This window comes from Passer domesticus, chromosome 3 (assembly GCF_036417665.1).
Source record: "Passer domesticus isolate bPasDom1 chromosome 3, bPasDom1.hap1, whole genome shotgun sequence".
In the NCBI taxonomy this organism is placed as follows: domain Eukaryota; kingdom Metazoa; phylum Chordata; class Aves; order Passeriformes; family Passeridae; genus Passer; species Passer domesticus.
Genome location: NC_087476.1, coordinates 94,127,445 through 94,150,099, shown reverse-complemented (window position 1 = coordinate 94,150,099; position 22,655 = coordinate 94,127,445). Strand labels below are relative to the sequence as shown.

At 41.0% G+C, this 22,655-nt stretch overlaps 1 long non-coding RNA gene across 1 annotated transcript; it reads right to left on the bottom strand.

Moving 5' to 3' along the window:
- Window positions 1–5,556: 5,556 nt before the first annotated feature.
- Window positions 5,557–10,888, bottom strand: LOC135297172 (uncharacterized). The gene is made up of 3 exons (XR_010359223.1): window positions 10,659–10,888; window positions 6,298–6,411; window positions 5,557–5,748 (listed from the first exon to the last, which is right to left on the bottom strand). It is a non-coding gene; the product is annotated as an uncharacterized LOC135297172 (long non-coding RNA).
- Window positions 10,889–22,655: the final 11,767 nt, after the last annotated feature.

Sequence of the window (22,655 nt, the reverse complement as noted above, 5' to 3'; positions counted from 1 at the left end):
GTCATCTTTGTACAGCAGCTTTACATTCGTGAATGGCGGCTTGTGCGTCATTGTTGCCAGCAATGAATAACCACAGTCACTGCCCTCTCCTGCAGAACCCTGAGCAGCAGCAACCCATGCCCCCTTGAGTAAGCTCTGCTTTCCTTCCAAATATTGCTGGATCTATCTGTGGTGCCAGCTGTGGACAGGAATTTTTTCAACAGTGGTTCCACATTGCTTACGGTGCATTTCATCAGTGCTGTTCCTACGCGTGCAAATGGAAAACATAACTATGGAGCCAGCAATATCTGAGGGATTAATATGATTTCTCATTAATGAGAACTCTGTGACCTTTGGTATGGGATATATTTAGCCTGTTTGTTCTCTTTTTTTAGGTGAAGTATATTCTGCAACATGCTGTGAATTCTGGCCTATTGATTAATGGGTCTTTCCACCACAAGAAATCTTAATCTTTCTTAATTGCCTTAATGGCCTCATGGCCTCTCTTTTATACTCTCTGCCCACTATGTTGTTGTTGCAAATGCTTTTGTATCTTAACTTCATGACTATACTAAGGACTTAAAGGAAACTGACTGTGAAGTCTATTGTTGCTCTTGTTCTTTCCATTATTTAAACTCCTATTTCAGGCTCCTAATATCTGTAGGTAATTTTTGGATGTAAATGTGCATCTATTATAAAAAAAATTGTCCAGAATTAATCAATAAAGAAGTTGATTTTTAAAATAAATTCATAGTATAGTTCTTCTTTTAGTTCCAGAGATCTCTAGTACAGACCAACAGATATATATATTGTTATTCAAATCTGAAATATTAAAATTCATGGCTAGTGTTCAAATACAGTAGTGAGAATCCCAGTTCTACAATTCATAAAAGACTTGAGTAAGTCTGCCCTTAGGAATGGTTTGCTATGATACACAGAATGGAAGATGAAGAGTCCACAAATAAATATCTGGTTTGTGTCTCTGCTCTCTCCTGGGGGTTTATTTAGAAACAAAAGAAGTGATGAGACAAGGAGCTATCAGATTTTTTTACAGTACACGTCATTTAAATTGCACGATGTCTGGGTCAGTAATGTTTGTTGGTCACTGTGTTTTATTTGTGCTGTGAAATAGAAGGCAGAAGGCAGACCAAGTAAATGACAGCAGACGGTTTACTGACTTAATTTTCCACCTACTCTTTCTCTACACGAAGAGGTGGAATGCCAGCAGAAATACATGGACTGCCTGTGTCATCATTGGCCCATGGGCTAAATAAGTATCATCACACAAGGTTGACTCACATAGCACAGACACTTGCAGGAGATGTACCCACACAAAAGAATAATTATAACAAGGGTGTTGTTGACATTCCTAAGTGACCCTAGGCTCAAAAATTTTAGTCCACAAAGTCTACTCAGGGTACAATATTTTTTCAAATGCTTCCAGGCAAGAAGGAAAAAGTTTAAGAAAGATTTCATCTAAGTGGTGACAGTGGCTTAATCCAAAGTTCTTTATTTGTCTGACACTAAGTTATTCCCAGCAACTTCCAAGTCTAGATCTAGTCTAGAGCCAGCTGTGCAAAAGCAAAGGCAAAACTGTGAAGGCAGCAACTTCTATGGAAATAATTTCACTCCTCTCAGAAGGGAGAAGGTAATGCACAGTAATTGCAATACCCACAAACAGCAAATCTTTAAAACTGTCAGTAGTCCAGAAATGTGTCACTTAGACCACTATAATTATGGGAGAAAAGGTGACATTTAGGGCTGGAAAAAGAAACATGCTTGTGGTAGAGTCTTTTTATAGGAAAATGTCACCTGTTTAAAAGCTGTTCAGAATTTTGGCAAGTTAGAAATAATCATGGCTGACATTACTTGGCAAAGAGCAGATGGAAAGATCAAAACTGGATAATAGATAAAAGCAATCTGGCCCATGGTTCCATCTTTCAATTTATAATGGCAACAGCAATGTCAAACACTCCAAAACCTGACAAGCGACATGGTATGAGCAGGTATGAAAGCTGGGGGAAAATGCCCAGGGGCAAAAAAACCCCCAACAAATCACACAGGCAATTTGAAGAAGAGAACAATACATTTCACCCAATTAGAAAGATATGTGCATATGCATAAATATTATTTGTTTGCTTAGTTTTGGTGGGATATTAAAAATGTTAGCAGCTGAGATTTACTAAGGCTTATGGTTGGTTACCTCTTCAATGTTAGTCTTTATCCTTTCCTCTGGTATGATGTATGACATTAATGAAAGCAAGCTTCCATCCTCTAAAAAGTAGATAAATCCAGGCCTTATAAAGCCTTTCTAACACAGAGGCCAAACTTAAGATGGAAGTTTGAACAAAAATTCTGATTTTAGATTTCTATCCAAATAGCAGTTTTTAATAGAAGTTTCTGTACACAGTTTCCTAAAATGCCTTTTCTTGTTGATTTTGGTGGGCAAAGTTAAAGGAAAAATTCTTAAAAAGGTTCTGATCCACACAACTCTAATATTAATTTCAGCTTGCATTGCCACCAGGGTTAGGCTTTAAAGATTAGCACTGACACTGAAACAGGAAGTTTGGGGCTCTAGTAACCAAAGTCAGAAAAGACAGTTCTCCCAGTGATGAAGACAGATGGTTAGAAGGAAGTCAAAGGAATGAGGTATTTTAAAGATGTCTTGCCTATGGTCCAAGAACTTTTGCACTCAGTTCTGATACTTTAAGATATTCATCAATTTCACTTGATTTTTTTTTTTGCCATAATACCATGTTTGGACTTGTTATACAGAGTCTCAATTGACTCAGAGAGTCAGATTATTTGATTTATGGGTATTTTAATGCTAGTTTACCAATAATGCAAAGTTAATCTTAACATCCAGATACAGATGCCACATCAGATTTTACAGGGGGAAAGGTTTTTTCCTATCTTTTAAATTCAAGCATTTCTAAAATGTTTGAAAAATCTTTCTATAGCAGAGCCCACCCTGGGAACACTGAAAAATTTGAGGTTTGATTTTTTGCCTTTTTTTTTCCCATGATATACAGGAAACTTATTATTTTGTTTAAGGAAGAAAAACTTGACAGTAACTTACCCACCCTACTAAAAGGTGATTGAGAAAGCAGCTAAAAATATAAAGTAGTTGTTTATGGCTACAGTTACCTTTCTCTGTTGAATGGAATGGATCAGGCCTGTAGAAAACATCCAGGGAAAAATGCTCCTGTGAAAAGGGAGCCCCGGCTAGGTGGGAGCTAAAATGCAGGAAATCAGGACGTTCAGGAATGTGCAGTGCTCAGTGCTGAAATGGTTTTGTTTGTGTATGTGTGGGGGTTTTTTTGTTGTTTGTTTGTTTGATTTTTAGTTATTGATATTTTCAGGAAAAAAACCGCAAAACAGTTTGTGAGTAGCTCTGCCCTTTGCATTAATTTTCCTTCCTGGGACTTGGGGAAGGGCTGGCATTTTCTTTAACAACACAGCTCAGCACCACCTGATGGAGTCTCTCAGCTGAATCTGCAGATGCCAAACACAGCTCTCTCTTGTGATGGTACTGTGAAATCTATGGTGTAGTCAGAGCAGGGCATGTTTTTGATCTGTAGCCATCCAGGTGATGGAGAGCTTGTCTGAAACTTCTCTTAAAGCCTCCTCCACACGTCAAGCACATTTGTAAGGAGGACCATAACTAGGGTAGAAATTTGATACTGATAGTACTAAATCCTGGCCTTATTGAAGTTAATCTATATTTTCCATAGATTTTACTGTGCCTCAGGTATTCCTTGAATCTCAGGGAACTAAGTTTTAGCTAGCAATATCATCTCTTTGCTGATTTTTGTGATAGTTTTAAAGGATTTTTTTTCAACAGGAAGTTATCCAACAACCATAGTTATGGTCATGTCAAACACCTACCAGCATCTACTGGGCTACAAACCAGGAGGGTTTATTGTAAATGAAATGGCACCATGACAATAGAAGGAATACCTTTTAACACCACCTCCACCATCACACTTCATGAGCCTCACTAGACACTATCCTACCTGAATTCTTACTCCTCTCACAAGCCCAAAATGATGTATCAGGAAGGAAAAAAAGAGAGAGAGAGAGAGAGAGAGAGAGAGAGAAATCAAAAATCACACTGATGTTGCCATGAGAACCAAGGGCCTACAGAGAGAACAGGAAGTCAACATTTTCTGCAACTAGAAAACATGAACATTATCATTACATTAATAACTGAATCTTTATGACACAAAAGACATGTCACTTACTTCCCAACCTCAAGGTCGTACTATGGCATGTCACACTTCTATGTTCTTGCCCATACCCTGATTCCCCCAAGACCTACTTAAGTGTTCAATTTCGCTAACAAAGAGAATCTTTATGGGTCGACCACTGGCATACATCTCAAAGAAGTGGAGGCAAGTGTTTGTGCCATGACTTAAAACTTTTGTCATTAGGTACACTCCACTGTTGCATGTCAATCACTGTGTTTGGTCCACAGCAAGCACAATGATGGCAGCAGGACAAAACTGGAAAGGTGGGGGAAGTGAGGATTCATCAGATTCTGTGAAAAGAAAATGGCAGAATTTAAAATGAGTTTGCTCACTGTCTGTAGGATGCTATTCTAACTGGAAATAATAAAAGAAACCCAGAACTACAGCTCCGCCAAGAGCAGTGCATGAATAGTTCTGTGCTACACCCACAGATCTACCAAAGGCATCTCTCTGCTCAAGAATGTTTTAAGTAAACTCAGACCAGTGGAACTGAAGAGTGAAAGGGTTGTGTATTACAGGTACAATATTGCACATCCTCAGGGCTGGAAGTTAGGAGACATGAAGTTTTAGATTAAACTTGAATGCTGACACTCTGATGTAAAATTAATGCAGAGGGTGTGGGAAAAAAAAGCTGGTAGGAAGCTCTGAACATAAAGAGATATGTTACCTTTAGCATTCAGTTTGCATCAGCCTTTTTCTGTTCAGTTGGTTATGTACCTTGCTTGGAGTAACCTTTTTTCACCCATGTTTTCTGCTCCACCCTCACTCAAATCTGTGTAAATGCTATGATCAAAAGCTCAGGTTCATCAGGGTATATGGGTGCATATATGATTTCCATTACAAGTCATCTGCTTGCTTTCTGTGAAGCTATTTAGGTACTTAGACTCAATTGTGTTCTTAAAAACACTGGTCAACCCCTAAGTCAATTTTCTTTTGCCTTACTCCAACCAGCATCATGGATGTATTCTTTTCTTTGGCTCCTTGTCTGCCCTTTAACCTTACCATCCTTGTCTAAAATGCATATTCGCCGGCATTTCTCCATAGATTTTTCTTCCCCTTATTTTGTCTGAATTCACTCTCTTGTCTAATGTCATACAGTATACAGTTCTCTTGACTTGTTTCCTCTGCTTTGGACCATAAGTATCATCTGATGTTTTGTCTCCTACTTTTGAAACAGTGCCCCTGGCCTCTGTCTTCATTCAAGTAGCCTTTCAACCCCTTTTGACCATCATTATTTTCCACATTTCAGCTCTTCATAAAAAGGCAAGAAAAAGGAGGAACAACATGACGCAAGAGTGTATCAGAAGTGCTGAGACTCTTCAGAAAATTCAATTATCATAATTTTATTCTCAGAAATAATCACTATACTAAAAACACAGATATTTTTCAGGGTCTATTTAAAATAATAATTTGATAATACTGATTTTGAGATAGCAGATCCCACTTGATGAATGACAGCATCCGAGCTCTGCACTGCCTTACTTAAAGAATTGAAGTCACAAACCTCCTCAGAATGGACCTGAAAACCACAGAAGATAAATGTCATGAAGTGTAGAAAAACAGGCAAAAGAATAGACAACAGAGCTTCTCCAAGAGATGACTGTCTAATTCCTGGCTCCATGATGGCTCTTTGGCTAAGGTTAACTCTGCACTGGAGACTGCAGTGCTGTGGAGCAGCGTGCTGGCTTAGCTCCAGCAAGGAGGTCAAAGTCCCCTGTGGGCAAGATCACCGTGCTCCTCAGCTCAATCCTGTGCTGTACCTGAGCTCTTTGGTTTGAAGTTTGTAGCCCTGCAGAGTAGACACACACCATGGAGGCAGAAATAGTTTTGATCTGATGGAGGGAATAGTTGTGCAATGACAGGAAATGCAACCAGCAAGTTCTACTGTTTGTGACAATTTGTACATTGTGTAGAAGGAAACCATTACAAATAATTTTGAAATCAAATAAGTAGGCCAGAAAGGGCTTCTCCACACTTTTGTGATCAAGTTGGCATGTAACCTCCAAGCTCACTTAAATCTCTTTTATTGTTTGTAAAAGAATTGTCAGTAGTCCACTCAGCTGCCTACCTGTGCTTATCCTGGAGTTCCTAGGGGATTTCACAAAAGGACATTCCAGATGGCCAAAATGTCTCTGTGCACAAGCTGACTGCATTTCTCAGTTGATGCCCACAAGAATTTCTGCTAATTTACAAAAAAAGTTGTAACATTAGTTTTGAAAGAAATAACTTGCACGGGAGTCTATGTTTGCTGATTTTTCTACCAGCAGCTATAGAGCTTGAGCAAAGCTAATTTCACTTGCCAAAAAGAGCATGGATGCTTTGTGACATCCTTTCTAGCCCATACAAGATTCTTCAAAAATGCTGGCCTAAACCTTTAAAAAAATATTTCATAACAATAAAAAATGCTCTGAGCATTTTACTTCCAGCAGGACAGAACAACCTGTTATGTGAAAACCATGTACTGAATCTGTCCTATTCTCCTGTGATCTATTCTCCCTGCAAAACATTTTCTAATCAAGCTGTTAAAGGGGGTGAACATATTTTAGAACATTAAAATTTGATTTTGCAAAGACAAATTTCAATATTAAAACACATATTATGACTCTTAGATTAAGCTTTTCTGATATACTTAATACCCAAGCTAAATAACTAATCCACAGAGAACAGGAGGTGGACTCAGCAGCTGAGTAAGATTACAATTTTAGGACATACTGTAGAGGACACAGGGAAATGCAATCTCATCATTTTCCTAACAACATTCACTATATATTGGTTAGTCAAAACCACCTGGCATGTAAATGAAAAAAACCCAACATCCTGGATTCACATTGAAATTGTCTCATAGGCCTGAGACCTGCCTAGTACCCAACTGCTGCTGTGTAGTTTTATCCTTCAGAGAAGAGGCAGAAACTACTCTGTGAGCTGTATTTCACTTATGGTCGGTTTAGAAAAGCACAGGTACTGAGCAACTTGGATATATAGCTTGGAGGGAAAAATCACTCCCCAAGAAGAGCTGATCAATCACAAAATGAGTGGAAGACAGTAACCATTAATTACAGGTGAAAAATCAGTGCATGATTACTAAGATAAAAGATTTGGCAAGGGTTCCTAAAAATTTTTCACTATTTTTATAGCAGCAAGGTGTCAAAGCAGAAGAAATGAAAACAGCATTATAGAAAGTAATTTCGCAAAGTAAAGTAATTTTTTACTTCTTACTGATTTGTTATACTTCTATGCGACCCAGGAAAGGTTGTAATGAACAATCCACAATATGATATATTTCAAATAATAAGAATTTGCCAAAGTATTCAAATCAGTGTATATGCGTGCATCTGCACAGACATTGTAATAATGTACACACACTCTGTTATGTTCACTGATGTCCACATTAATGTGTTACATTGTTCTTTGATGCCCACGACACCGTGTGCATATGCACATGGTAGAGAGTGAACATTCCCACAAGCAACATGTGAGCTGTTGCAGGGAGAAAAGTCCTCTTGAATACAAGAAACTCTGCTCTCCACCTGAGAGACACTATTTTTCACATATAGTATAGTACATGCAAACATAGATGGAAAAACATAGCTAAAGTACCATTTTTCTTCACTTCCTTTCACCAAACTCAACAAAACAAATTTTTATTAGGCTGTGCTTTATTTAATAACTATTGTAAGCTCTTATATTTTCTCAGGTATGTCTACATGCAAGAAAAATGAAGCTTATTTAATTTAATGATTTGTAGGCAGATTATCTCATGAACTGTTCAGTTATGTTTTACATGTATTTTGCAACAGCCTGTAAAAAATTAAAATGAAAAAGGATGAAGGTTTATATTTTAAAGAGTTTTTTTAAATGAACTTTTTCTCAAATTACTTTTCTCCTAGCTGAAAATTGTTTAACTTATTTTAAGAGCAACCAGATCTTTGTAGAAAACCATATACAAATTTTTAAAAAAAGAAGAATCAAAATCATTTTACCTTAACAAAAAGAACCTTACAATGATTGCTCTCACTAGGACCAAAATATAAAGTGAGATTTAAGAAGAGTTCAGAAGCTGCCTGCAACTCTCTTTGTAATTATCAAGTGGTTCAAATGATGAAATGTTGTGTTAGCTGTAACAGGCTATATATTCCACCTATATGACAGGTTTTCTTTTTCATCCGGCAAAGAAAATTCATTATCTATGCCACAGGAGTAAAGCTAAATCCTTAATTTTAAAGAAGGTGTATGAAGGTTACTTGAACGCCTTCGCTTTCTAAAATCACCGATATGTCATTTATATTCTCCAGAAGGAGAGAATTTGTGTACAAGCGAATGTAAAAGAGCGAGGTTGCTAATATTTAGCATATCTGTATCTCAGCACATATTTAACCTGAACTACTATCTGCTTCCTTAGGCACCTATATGGGGAAAACACATTAAAGCAGGCAGGAAATAATGGAACTGATTTTTTAATGTGAGCAGGATTGGGCCTAATGTGTCATTAGCTTGAAGGAGAAGGAACTTGGTCCTTTTCATGTGCCTCTTTATACAGACATCTCCATGGCTTTGCAGAAAAGATGCTGTCTTTGAGGAATTTCTGTCGTAAGTAATTTCCATATATTTTTCCCCAAAAGGGATAGGAGCTCTTGCCTTGCCAAAGCAGAGTGGGACAGAAGATTTAATTCTGCACTCAGGCCTATCCTGGGAAGCACAGCAACCAGGCTGAGGTATTTTTTGATGCCCACTTGTTGACACTGACCTGCACAATATCTGGGGCAGAATGTGTATCAGAGAGATGACGCGTGTCCTAACCTCAGTGCGCTATCACAAACCACTTGGCACCGTGCAACTCACAGAGGGAGGACTGCAGCGTCGTTGCAGGGGAAACAGCAGTGAATAAAGCTGCTCTTTCTCACAGAGGAGGCCCTAAAGGCACGGTTTTTAAGCACCAGGTATGGAAATGATTCTGCTCCTCAGCTGGCTCTGGAGCACAGGCTTGGATATGCTTGCAGCAGTCCGGGCGGGACGTTGGGCTGGGCGACTGCTGGGCGAGAGGAAGGGAACCGGCGAAAGTGAACTACCAGGCTCCTTTGTGCAAGACCCTGATTTATGTTTATTTTGATGAAATAACTGTTTTGCAGCATTTTTAATAATTCAAAATTATCATCCTACTTTGTCACCAAAATAGCACAATAGATAATTGATCTGCTGATCCAAAACAGCACAACCCCAGCAGAATGTTTGCGTTAATTCACGAGGGCTTTATTTTAATGAATTTGGGAAGCTATCTATATACCTACACAAAGGTCTTATTTTATTATTAACTGCAGTAATTTCATACTGGAACCCTAATATTACAGTGCAATTTAGTTGAAACTGTTGAACTTGTGAACTGTTAACAATACAAATAACACAATAATAGCAAAGAATCCAAACACTTAGCAGCAGCAAACTAATAATCAGTAACACTTTCATGCCAAATAAGCTACCAGGGAATTAATAATTTCACCTCCCTCACCGCAGCACCACTGGTGTTTCAAGACATTTCTCCTCTTAGGAAAGAAGCTGACATGTGCCCCAGCCCTAAGGCAGGGTGGGTGTCTCCTCTGGGCAAAGGTATGTCTGGTGGTGCCCCCAAATGTTTTCCGCCCTCCTCCCCCTCTTGATGGGGCCCTGGTGAACTCAGGCTGTGCGTCACCAGCCCCGTCCCAGGCTTTGCAAACAAGATACATTTCCAGCACCTCACCCTAGTGAGGTGATTTGCCTCATAAAGGTAAGGAGCCAGGAGGTAAATAAATAGGTCTGTTGAGCCAGGCCTTGCCTGTACACACCTGTATCAACAAGGGTGCAAGCACAATTACCTTACCTTAACGAACTTAATCTTTAATTTCACAGCTTGGCCCTTGTGCTCAGCCTCTTAACAAAGGAGCTGAACTGTTTTAGTCCATATGACCACCCTTCCTCCAACAGCTGTGGAAACTTAAAGCCACGACAAGGATTTTTGCCCCTTGTGAAACTGTCAAAAGCAATAAATATTTTTCTTTTTTTCCATCATTAGACCCCGTTAAGAAAGCCTGGCCATTGTCCACTGTAATTCCCAGCGCTCACGGGGCAGGAGCTTTATTGTCCCAAATGAATCCTGAAGTGTGAACAATGCGGGTGAAAGCGGCCACCCTTTTCGGCAGGGTGTAGCCGCGAGGAATGCGGCGCTTCCCCACGGACGGCTCCGCCAAAAGAGCACTTGTGTTTTTTAACACTGGCCTTTCAGGAGGATGCTCGAGTTAAGGCATTGTGGCCCACTGTAAATAGATGCACTCGCCAGAATGGGGCTTCGTCATCCCTAATTAGGGAAGTAACTCCAGAGAGACAGCATGTCACTTGCAAGACTGGGCTCATTGTTGGGTTTGTGCGCGTCCCCACAATGTGAGGTAATTGGAGTTGTACCTTTTAGAAAGCTGCTAATTTCACATAGGAAGTGCTAACAAGACCTTTGTGTGCCATGTTTTCCTTCGTCCTTTCTAAGGAAGTTACAGAGCTCGAGTACTGGGAATGGCTGGGCCAAGGCCTGCCGGAGGAGGCTGCGGTAATGAACCACTTCAGCCCCCCGCCAGAAAAAGGAGGCCTAATTTTCGGGCCTGAGAAGACGAGGACGGACAAAAGGTTCTGTTTAAGCTTATTATACAAGACATTCTCAGTGCCTACACAGCTTTCCTCGAAATGACCCTCTCAAAATAAGTGCATCAAGTTTGAGCAAATAGAAACATGCAACTTTCGAGGCTGGGGGTTATAGTTTTCTTTACAAAGCCATTTATATAATGTAAGCCGCAATTAGCGCGGAACGGAGCAACAAGATCTAGCGAGGAAAGTTCCCCTGACAAAGGACAGAAATTAGGGGAATAAGTAACAGTTAAATATTGGCTTTGGATAACTGGCTGAAAAGGCCTTTCAAATCAGATGTGGATGTAGAAAAATAAAATAATTTTACTCCAAATATCTTTCGCCGCAAAGTTTGGCTTTTAAATCGCCGACTGATTGATTCCACTAATTTCAAATTATCTAGATAGCATGAATCTGGCCTTAAAAAAAAATAGAAAAAACTGAAAAGCCTCTCAGCTTTTAAGCCTGACAATATCAGCAAAATGTCCATAGGAATTACATATAAAAATTCAAACAGTAATGAAACAAATTACTACTTACAGTATGAAAAGTCTGCAAAAGCTTTTTATAGACTTGAAATGCAGAAGTTATATAAACTACTCAGTGAAAAGAATTAGCAAATGACCTTTGCAGATCAGGGGCAAAAATGAACAGTCTTCAGGGGGAAAAAAAAATCACTGTTAACAATGGCTTTTAATGCCATTTTGCTTCCCTCATTTATCTAATAATCATGGCAAGGTTAGGGTAAACAATGAACAGTATGTTTTCACATATTCCACCTTTAGTGTCCTCCATATGAATTTCTAAAACACTTAAGAGAATAGATACATAAACCTGTGACCTTCAAATGAGCTTTTTGCTACTTCCAACATTTTGAATAAAAAAGGTCAGAAAATTGAACCGCTTTTGCGCAGTAATGAATTCCATTCTGTTGGGTAAACAAAGCTAAATTTTAAAACATGGACCTGACATCTCTATAGCTCAAGAAGCTATTCTCTTCTTTGGGCGCCGGGGGGAAGGGTGAGGAATGCAAGCACTCCACCAGCCACCCCCTAAATCACTGCAGCACCCGCCAAGGAAAGAAGGAGGAGGAGACAAAAATATTTGGTTTTATTCAGCGAACAGCCATGATTTCCAAGGCCAGTGAAACACAAATGTTGGATTTTTAAGACTTTTTTTTCCTCCACCTCTCCCCCCTCAGTGAATAATTGATCCAGTCCACACAAAAAAGAAGCCAGCGCTACCCTCATCAAGCCAGCTCTTACTGATGAGGGCCTCCAAAAGTTACTTCAATTTCCGCCGTGCTTTTGTCCGTGAGTTGTCCTGGCTGAAAGGCCCAGTTAGGTATTGTTGCAAAAAAAGTCTGCGCCCACGTTTATTCCCCCCCTCTAATTCATACTCCGCATTGTGGGGTTTTGCTATTCAGGGACTGATTGGACAACAGCCCAAAGAATGGCCCCAGTGATTAGGCTCTCAGCATGGGTCTGGATTGTGGGTATAAACCCAGGGCTGGGGCTTGAATTCATGGCCGCTTTCTGCTTCCTCCTAGCGCCTCCCACACCCAATATTTTCTGCATCCTTTGCTGCAGGTAATGCATTCCTTCATAACAGGAAATGGAATCTGTATAATTAGCCAGCACAGTAGTGTGTGAGCCCTTGAAAGTCCCGGGGTTGTGCCCCAGGAAGCAATCGTGCTTTGGTATTTATAGGAACTCGCGGGATTTTGGTCAGGGTAGGATAATACCAAACCCGAGTATTGTCATGACAAGGTATTCATCCTGCTTGACAAAGGAAACTTTTCTACCGTCCCCCCAGGGGCACACAGGGGCGATGCTGGACACAAACTTGTTTGTTTAGAAGTGGAGGTAGGGTTTGCCCAGCCCACGGCCGTTCCCAAAGGCCAGGCCTGAGCCCGTCCCTGCCGGCTGCTGCACCGCGCCATCCCGCTTCCCACTTTGCTTTACGTTTGAAAGTATGGCAGCTGCGCAAGGCAAGAAGTGTACAGATGTCAGTCTGCCTCTTACATGTCAGTAACTGGAATTAATTTACATTTATTTGCCAATTGTTTTATATCATTTTATGACAATGTGCTGCATAATATAATTTAAATCTTTAATGTACAACTAATTCTCTACCATTAATTTGTCAACATGATTACTGGATATGCCACCAGTAAATGCTGGATGACTTGAAATATGTAGAAGGCATTCCTGTAGCTTTAAAAGAGGTTTGTATCTGAAATGACAAAGGTTTACAGAACTTTTTTTGGTCTGTCTGTAATTTTATGAAAACTACAATTTCAATGTGATTTCACAAACTGAATTATTCCAAATCTCAGTCTGAAATAAAATCAAATGTCTAATACATTAATTAGCCTAGGGAGAGAGTCCCAACAGCATTGTAAGAAGCAAAATGATAGTTTGCTTCCTGAGAAACGCAGCCTTCATCATGACAAATCCTGGCTGATAGGAGTTTAAACTGTCTCCCTGCCAATAGTATTTTATTTGGGCACAGCAGTAATCTTTTTAGCTATGTTCTGGAATTGAAAAGCAGCTCGTAACAAGAGCAAGCTGCAAATTTTTTGACAGAAAATGGTGATTTGTTGAAAGTTGTCCTGGGTGTGCAGAGCAGGAGCTACATCAGGGAAGGTTTCTCGGAGTAGAACTGTGGATTAAAAAATGGAGAGGTAAAGGGAGAGGAGAGAAGGAAAGAGGGAGAGAGGAAAAGGAGGAGAGGGTGTTTTTCTGCCTCCCAGCCCTCCCCCCAGCTGCCGGGAGGTAGGAGGAGGTCAGGGCACTCTCGGGGATGTGGGAGAGCCAGTTTCAATTAGCTCAGCAATGTGCTTGTGAGGGGAATTCAGAGCGCATCACCTCTTTGCTCTCAGGGGGGTCCGGCCCCCATTTCTCCTGCAGCTCCCCTGCTGCTTCTCCCCCTCCACCAAAAACGGAACGTGTACGTGCTTCCCTCAAAAAACCACAGCGGACCGAAATCCCCATGGAAGCGGATCCCTGACCCCGCGGCACCCACACCCGGACAATTCTCCTCCGGCGGAGCCGGGGCTGGGAGGGAGGCCCAGCTTCGGGAGAGCGGCTGCAAAGCCCGAGCAGGGCCCGAGTTCGGGCTGTGCCTCTGCCATGCCCTCGGCCCGGCAGGAGCAGGCCCTTTGTCACTCGTGTGAGTGCCGGCCCTCGCTGCAGCAAGCCCCGGGCACCATTCCCGAGCTGCTTAATTCAGGTGGGCTCCCCGCAGCTCATCCCGAGCGGACAGAAACCCGCACTCACACCGGCATTGCTCCAGTACCCGGGTACAGATGGATATGCTGGGGAAATGATGAATAAAACGAATTGAAACACAGCAATTAATTTCCGGGGAATAATTTGCTAAAGGAACATTTCATATTCTCACACTGCTCTTTTCAAAGCTCAGGTTCCTGCCTCTCATCTTCACTCTTCTCTACCTTTTGGGTATCTCACAGGAGCTGTATGAGTCACCAGAATACTGGAAAAATCTAGCAATTTCTTCCCTTAAAAAAAAAAAAGGAAGAAAAAAAAAGGGCTTGATTAAAAATTAAAATAGGAAAAAAAGAGAAGATATTCACTGAAAAAGAAGTGTTTAGACAAAGCCTGTCTGCTTCAATTTCCCAGCTACGTAAGCTCCCTTGCCCTGAGAGTGACAGTAGATTCCATAAATTAACTGAAAATCCCTCTTCTCAAGAGCCTAAGTTATCTCTTCTTTGCCTGCAGCTCTGATTTAGAATAGGCGCTCGTTTGTTTACTGTTTTAATTAATGCTCCTTTTCAGTGTGGAATAGGGGAAGGGAAATGAACTGACTTGATAAACAGGTGTAGCTGTTATGTGTTATATTTGGGATCATTCAGGACTTGCAACAGATTAATCAGGCTTGACTGGACGTGAACCTCCTAGCAGAAAAGGTAGATCAACTCTGCTGGATGCCCAGTAGGTGAGTATTATTTTAACTGCTAGCCTGTGATAGGAAAGGCTTAGAAGGACAGTCATCAGTGGAGAATATCTCTGTTTTCGCCCAGGAAAGGAGTCTGATTCTTTCCCCCACTGCTTAACAGTTAAGGAGACCTTGACAATATAAGCCACTTTTCATCCCCCCTCTGCTTCCCCTTCTAACCTCACTGCCTCATATTCAAGGGGAAAGAAACAAATCATCCCATTATTCTAAAAACATTTAAGTGTCACATTGGGGAAAATGCTGTCCTAGGTTAACTATGAATGATTGAAGATTTTTTTTTTCTAAATGCAATATAAGTGTAATAACAGTTTAAGTGTCATGCTACATTGTGTATTGCCTTTGCACCCTGTGTAATGCCTAGCACACTCAGAGCAGAAAATGATCTTAAATCAGTCTTTTCTCAAAGAGAGTTTGAATTCTTAGCCTCAAAGGAGAATAATAGTTGAGCTTAGGTTTCTTCATTATGAGGCAGCAAAGAAATTGCGTGATTTAACTGCATCACAGCAGTAAAGCACTGCTCAGCTGAGAAATATCAAATTCCAGAAGAGACTGCATCTCTTGCTTTCCAAATAAAGTAACATCTAAAAATATATCCATTTACTCTGCAATTTTTCTTGGCTTATACAATTAATACGTATACAGAAAGCAACATCACATTAAAAATAAGTGAAAAGGAACCAGGGAGTATCCATTTATAATATCATCCAGCTGACCTTGCCAGACTGAGGCAATGTGGGGATGTTGCACAACAAACCAGGCAAGTGCTTTAATTTTAACTGCATTACATTAAACTACCCAGAGCTTATGGCTGTCAAATGGGACCGTGCTCACTCATGTCTCTTGCCAGCAGACTGACTGAAAACCAGCTTTGGTGTCAGCTGTGAAGACAGATGCTCACCCACCTCAGAGGGAAAAGATACTTTGAACGCAAATGTCCTATGTCCTCACTGCAGAGCACAAATGTAGGGCTAGGTCTGGCTTTCCTTGCACTGTCTCCACCAGGAGTCTAGGTCCTGGAGTCAGAGATATTCAGAATATGACACAGGAAATCTTCTGTTATACCCAGATCTCTGATTTTACCCTACCATCACAATTTTAACAGACTGCCCAAAGGGAGAATGATTAGATATGGGATGGAAAGGAAAGATAGAAGTCCTGCTGGAACATTCTTAGCATTTTACTGACCCCCAAATACTCCCAGACATACAAGGAGCTTTGATATAGTATAAAAATCTCAGATAAATGTCCTGTTCAAAGATAGCCTCTAATATCTTGCTACAACCATCAGCTTGGGCTCCATGATGGCAGCTGATACCACGCCATAATAAAAAATTAAATTAAATTTAAATTTAAATTTATCTTATCTTGTTCAGAGAGGTCTAAATGCTCCCCTACCAAGATAAAACCAGCTCAACAAGGTCTGCAAGGAAAATATTTTGGAGTTACTGCTGAGTTCTCCTCTCAGGAAATTTACAGCCTCACAAAAGGGGAATTTTCAGCCTTCCAAACAGCATGGATGGAGGGCTGCAGTAGCATTTATTCACATACCAGGTTAAGGAAGGCTCTGCCAAAGCCAGACCAAGGAAATCACAACTCAGCCTCTGGATCCTGAGAAATCCCCCCTGAAAATGTGGCTGGAAGATGCCTTGTTTTCCTAGCAAGGTACTGTACCTGATCCTCAACATGTGTGTTTGGAACCAGTTGAATGCACTTGTAAAAACCAGTATTAGACTTGTGGGAAATCTACAAAAACCCAGATCCCAAACCCAATAGTAACAAATGGTTCAATTTCTGAAGAGAAGGCCAGTGCCAGCTGCCACACCTCACCCTGGATAGAAGTGTGCCTGTGCTGGAGCAGGAATACAATATACAATTTCAGTGCATTTCTCTTGCTTCTGCCTCCCTCCAACACTCAGTGGGAAAATATCAGTGGGCAACTTATGTGTGATCAGAATTGTTCTGGAATTCCCTCTTCTCCTGAGTATCCATTGACAAAACACGGACTCATCGCACACAGGAGCATCCATCTCATGATTCTAAGCCAAGTAAGGGCAACCATAGTCCTGATCTTCAGTTTTAGATCACAGCTAACTGACATAGGAAACAAATTACTTATTAACAAAACATATGAACCTGAAAGTTAAGAATTAAGAAAAGACACCACAAAAATGGAAATTTATTCCAATAATTTTTGAGGATCTTTCCAAAAGAGTGAGAACTGTATTTTACCAGTCACTTAAATTTGCAATATGAGAAACAGCAAATGCTTGAAGAAAAGCAGGAACTCCTAAGCCAGCATTCACCAACAACTGATATTGTCCTATCCCCTTTTTTGCATGCAAAACCAAAATTTTTCTCCCAAGTCTTTATCTCATGAAATAACATAGAGCTGTAGGAAAATGAGATTTAGATGACTTATTTTAAGAATTGGTAGCACATTTCTGACTTTTGCCCAGGCCAGATCCACGAGGCATTGACCTCATGAAACTCTTTGGTTCTCCTGCCAAAATCCTTCTGGACCTCCAGGGCCACGCAAAGTCCCCAGTGGCATGTGAGGGCAGGCAGAAGGTTTTCCCTTTCTGGGGAGACGTGCTTTGTTAAAACATTGCAAGATATGAATCACATGCAAGGCTGTGGAGTGTCACAGCTTTTGCCAGTATTTGAATCCTTCCCAACTTTTCACTAGGAATTAACTCCACTATTACTGTTTATTGTGAACGTCAGTGACTGAGGTTTGGAAATTGCCCAAAATCTAAACCTGCAGCACAAAACAGCACCCAAAAGCCAGAAGAAAAGGAGGAAGGCAGAGGCGTGGAGGCAAGTGTCAAGCTAGTTTTGCAGAGCAAATAGAGTATTATCCTTTTGTTTAAGACTTTTTATCTGCTATGTGATACTTTGCTTGGAGCAGCAGCGCATACTAAGAGCTTTCCTGCGCACCCCACCGTCCTTGATTGCTTTACTGTTCTCAGTGCAGATTTATTAAATTTTGAATTAACATGTGTTAAGGAGGTTGATTTTGTTTGCTCTGCCACATAACTTACTTTCCTAAACACTTAGTAATAGCAGCAGTTAATCTATTGACCAATGGCTTAAGCAGCAGGTGGCTTTAAGACCAATGGGCCAGTCCTGACAAGGCCCACAGAAATTCCTAAGACCTCTTTGTTACCTGGGCTGGAATAGAGAAACTACTTGTTTGGAAAATGTTTCTCCTCCCACAAAACATCTTCAGTATTAAGGGTCTTTTGTTAGCAGAAAGCTGAAGAGGGGGATTATGAAGGATAGTCTGTCACACAAATTGTTTCTTCTTAGACATATAATGCAACCTGCATTAAAAGTTTACAAACTAATCTAATGAAATTATCATTCAAACGAAGCATGTCTCCGAACATTAAACTGACGCCCTGACCTGCCGTGCAATTTCCTCACTGGAAATCTCAAGATTCCTGCTGCTATTTTTTCTAAAAAGATTTTTTTTTTTTTTCTAAAAAGCCCTCAGCACTGCTCTGTTTGAAACAGGAACCCAGATAATCTGCAAGGGCTCATTTTCTTAGGAAACCCAGGCAGTAAAACATTAACAATTAAATTAGTTCCCATGTCTTAAGGAATCCGGAGTTAACTGTGTGTCATCTGGGTCATTATAGCCTCTCCCTGCTGTGGCATGCAAATCCACATCAGGAAAGGTGTTAGGTTTTTTCAGATTTATTATTAAATTATTTAGCAGACGTCAGCAGCAGCTGCAGCAACTGCAACTTGCAGTTCTGTACCCTTTCAGACTATGTTGACTTAGCTGAAGGCAGTATTTCTTTAAGGAGAATTTTACAGTGCATGGTGGGAAGTCATCTCTCTCCAAAAAGTTCCCATGCATGTACAGAAAGGACAGTGGCAGTTCCACTGTAGTAAAGAAATGGTGCTTGGGGGAGTAAAAGGAGCCTTTGGGGTAGCTTTTATTTTGTATGCCAAGCTTTCTGTGTTGTCCTGATCCAAGTTAGGAAAAATATAACTCCATGTGGTCTGAATGTGCATATGTGTGTATGTGTACATACACAGATGTATAGACATACCTATATTTGAATACACACACAGACACACACATATATATACATTGTGACTCCTGAACTACAAATACAATCCTCTATTCTCTGTATCATAAAGAACAAGTTGCAAACAGCTGCCCTGCAGCATACAAAAAAATAGGAATAAGAGAAGCCAAGTCACGAAATATTCTGTAGCCTGATTTTCATTTGCTGAGGTTTCTTCATCACTTGAATTGTGTCTATCTATGTTATGTACACATGTCCATATATGTATATGTTATATATATGCAATTATATGCAACTTCTATTTAAGACCTTTATCATTTGGGGACCTTGATCTCATTTGGCGATGAGATCCAGTAGCACCACTAGGTGCTACTGTAATACAACTAATTAATATTATTTTTACTGCTAATAATAACAGCAGTGTTTACTTGTAGCATGTTCTCACTCTTGTCAACATATGGTTCTATATTCTTTAATTTTCTCATTCTTTGCAGCACAAATGCTAAGAGGTATCCTAATTAACTGCTCAACATGGACTTTCATTTAGTTTTTCTCTCAAACTTATTTATTAGGCTTTGGTTATCAGTGGGAGAGTTTCTAGCACTGAGACTGCCAGGATTTACTCTAAGCCTCTTAGTCTGATGTTTCCATGGCCCTGGCTCTCTCTGTAGAGAAGCTAAGAAAACCATACATACAGATTTGGCCCCCTTTATTTCAAGTCATCTAGAGCAGATGTGAGTTTCTTTTTCTTCGGGGTATTGGTGGGGGGGGAGATGGGAGGTGGGGGATGCAAAGAAAGGTTTCCTGATTGTTACATAAGCTGGAGAAAATGCTGATTTTTGGGCAGAGCTTGTGGAGCAATACTGAAGAAATTTTTTTGCTTGTCTGAGACTGCATAACTATATTCCAACATATTTTCAGGGCATTTCTCTGAAGCACTGAATTCCCAAGAGTAACAACAGTAACACCTTTATCTGATTCCCACACCAAAGGCTTCCCCAGAGACCTACAGCCAAAGCAAGCCAGAAAATGTAGGAAGGCACTCCCTCTGCAGCTGTTCCCAGTGCTTTTCCAACCTCTGATCTGTGTAGAACCCTCTTCAGTCCTGTACCTGCAAGAAAGGGGCTGTTCCCAGTGTCCCTCCCTGTTACCCTGTCAAGTACTCAGTGCTCTCTTTTCTCTTTATTGGTTTGCTTCTTCCTCTTTTTCTCTCTTTCTTTCTCTCTTGCTCCCTGTCTTCTTTCCTCCTGTCTTTCCCTATGTCTCTCTGTTTTTAAAAAATTTCCAAGAGGTGAGGTCTCCCCTTACTAACTCAACAGCTAATTAGAGCAGTGAAAATTAGCTGCATTCACTCTGTCTTTAGTCCTGGCTAGTGTGTTAGAGAATTGGCCCACTTTTCAAGGTGCCAAATTGAAGGCTGAATCCAGGTGTGGTCAGAGGCAAGGGGATTATTTTCCTCCCATGGGGCGCAAACAAAGGCCTCAGCCAGGGATAGATGGGGTGGGGACAATGTTGCCCACAGGAGGGCTAAATGCTGCTGACATTTGAGCCCTCAGCACACTCAGCACCAGGCTGGGTCACAGCTTCCACAGCCTGAGGAGCTGAGTCATAGGGATGGCAGCAAGGGAGGGCTCTGTGTTCCATGGCAAGGACAGAAGGAAGGCTGGAGAATCCTGAAGGTATGGCAAGTCCCAAGGAGAAGTAGGTACTGATGAGTTTGGGAGACAAAACCACAACATTTGTTGCAGGTTTTCCATACTCTCCAGCAGCATCCTAAGTCCTGTTGTGTTCCAAAATCTTTTGTTATCCAGCTACCTAAGTACCAGTGAACAGCAGGGGAGTAAAACAGGTCATGCTTCATCTGATGGAATAAAGCTTGCTGGTTGACTGAAAAGTCAGAAGGTGCAGGTCAGTGTGGGTAACCTCACTTCTATTATCCTATCAAAAGGAGAAGATGTAGCTTTCCTCACTACCCTTGAAGAGTACAAGCATTAACTGAGGAAGCAGCAAAGTTAGAATCTCAGAGGATGTCTGCATGTTGCCAATTTTACTTCAGGAAGAAGAATCTCTTGTTTGAGTAGAGCTCTACCACATCCTGTAAATTGTTGTTCCCTGTGGACCACCATCCTGCATCCCCAGAAACCGCCCTTTTATCTCCTCCTGTTGATGCAGAGCATAGAGCACGGAGTCCTTGAGGAATGCAAGGAGCTGGGAAACAGGAGTGGATCAGACCACCTTAAAATCAAATATCACAACTATAACCAGGAAGAAAAAGAGGAAATAGAACACCTGATACTATTCTGCTTTGATTTTTCTTGAGCCCTGACAAGTGATATAATGTACGACACCATGGCCTGGACTGGGAGCTTCAGACCTTCCTAGATACTTCAGGAAAGAAACATCTGTTTTTAATGTTAGAAGTGCAGAAACTTCAAACACAATTTGTATTTTTGCTGTTTTGCTTTTCCTGATGTAATAAAACCAATTAGTGAAGCTTCAGGAGGGAAGGGCTGTATGGAATGCCCCATTGCAATTATTCTGTGGAGAACAGGGGGCAAACATCATTTCCATTGCCACGTGTCTGCCTCTTTTACTGTTATTTCTTTAGGGTGGGCTATGTATGAAATAATAACAAACAACCCTTTATTCTTCCCTCCAGACCCCTCAAATTTGGCTATGCTTCACAGTTCATCTTTGCAATGAAGCCCTACTACCACTATAGTTCTTTAAAAGGGTCATAGGGAATTACAGCAAAGTGGTATAGAAAGGTAAAGATGTCAAGTGAGTTATATTAGCAGAAAAAGAACTGCACAGTAGGTCAAGGTTTGGGCAGCAGCAGGGAGATTTTTGTTAAGATAACGTTACTCCCAGTGGTAGTGACTTCCTTTGTAATCCATAGCTGCCCAGAGAGAATTGCCTCTATTCTCATGGAGTCACAGGGCCCTGCAAGAAGGTCCTATTGGGTCTCAATGCAATAGACACATCAATTGCTTGTAGAAATAAACTTTTACTGTATCAGCAGCATGAATGGGCTCTGGTGTCATGGTTTGTAATACTTCACATTTTCAGGTTGGTTTTAAGACAATTATCAGAGCCCCTTTTCAAGGCTAAATGGAGGTGTAGTTGTGTTTTCCTTTAGGAAGGGTAAAGGGGCAGAAGTTTCTGAATTATAGCCCAGCTAAACCAGCAGAGAAAAAGGTCTGGTCCAGCACAGGAGAATCTAGAGTCACTGGTTATGTCTCTGTGGCACACAAACTCAAGAGCACCTTGGGAAGATGTAAGTTCAAACACAGGCTACAAGTAACCTTCAGAAAAGGCCAAGGGAGACAGTTCAGGCTGGTGGTCCTGCTTAGCACAGGCACATGGCCTTCTACACATCCCATCTAATAATGTAGCAAAACCTCCCTGGTCATCAGATCCCAAAGCTACCCACTGGAGGATTTGGATTTATGAGCGCCCTACCCTTAGGCTACTCCTCCCTGAGAGAGGAAGCTCACAGAGGGACATTTGCACACAAACCATAGGACCCAAACAGTGCAGAGGGCCAGGGCTAGGACAGGAAGCACAAACACCTTGAGTGTATCCTTTGGCTTAGCACACCGAGATCAACACAGATGAAGCCATGCTGTGCCTGAGCTTGCAGTCAGCTTGCAGTTTAAAGTACCACAGACATCCCTCAGAGAAGCACAGGTGTTTTGAACTACCACTGCAGGACTATTTGCCTTTGGAAGTCAGATTTTAAAAGAAATCTGGGAATACACCA